Source organism: Apaloderma vittatum, unplaced genomic scaffold (genome assembly GCF_000703405.1).
Source record: "Apaloderma vittatum isolate BGI_N311 unplaced genomic scaffold, ASM70340v1 scaffold28977, whole genome shotgun sequence".
Classification (NCBI taxonomy): domain Eukaryota; kingdom Metazoa; phylum Chordata; class Aves; order Trogoniformes; family Trogonidae; genus Apaloderma; species Apaloderma vittatum.
Window position 1 is genome coordinate 1990 of NW_009728289.1, and position 434 is coordinate 2423.

Here is a 434-nt window from a genome sequence, read left to right on the forward strand (position 1 = left end):
GCCGTCCCCAACGCTCCTGCTGGGAACAGCAGCCAGAGCTGGGGCCTCGAGCCTGGAGGAACAGGTTGGGCAGGATTGCTTCTCCCTGGCGTGCCGGGTTGCTCCTGGCCTGCAGCCATGACAGAGGTGCAGGATGAGGCCGGCCCTCGCCCCTCGTGTTCCCCCATCTTATCGGCTCCCCTCACCGTGGTGCTCCCCTCATCCCCATTCCCCGCTGGCGCAGCCCCAGCTCGGTGCCCACGAGGGCTACGTGGGAAGTAGGGGTGCGCACCCGCTCAGCCCCTGCAGGACGGTCCCCACCCTCCGTGTGAGTCACCAGCCACCCACCAGCACCCAGACTGGTAACCACAGCAAAGTTTCTTTACTGCTGAAAACAGTCCTGCCAGCACCCCTGGCCCCAAGGTCACCGTGTGTAGTGCAGCAGGCAGGCAGGG

The 434-nt window shown here is 66.1% G+C and overlaps 1 protein-coding gene across 1 annotated transcript in view; it reads right to left on the minus strand.

The window, feature by feature from the left end:
• The window catches only part of LOC104277410 (membrane transport protein XK-like), a gene marked incomplete at both ends in the record, with an annotated part of 4642 nt that overhangs the window by 1772 nt on the left and 2436 nt on the right, over positions 1–434 (minus strand).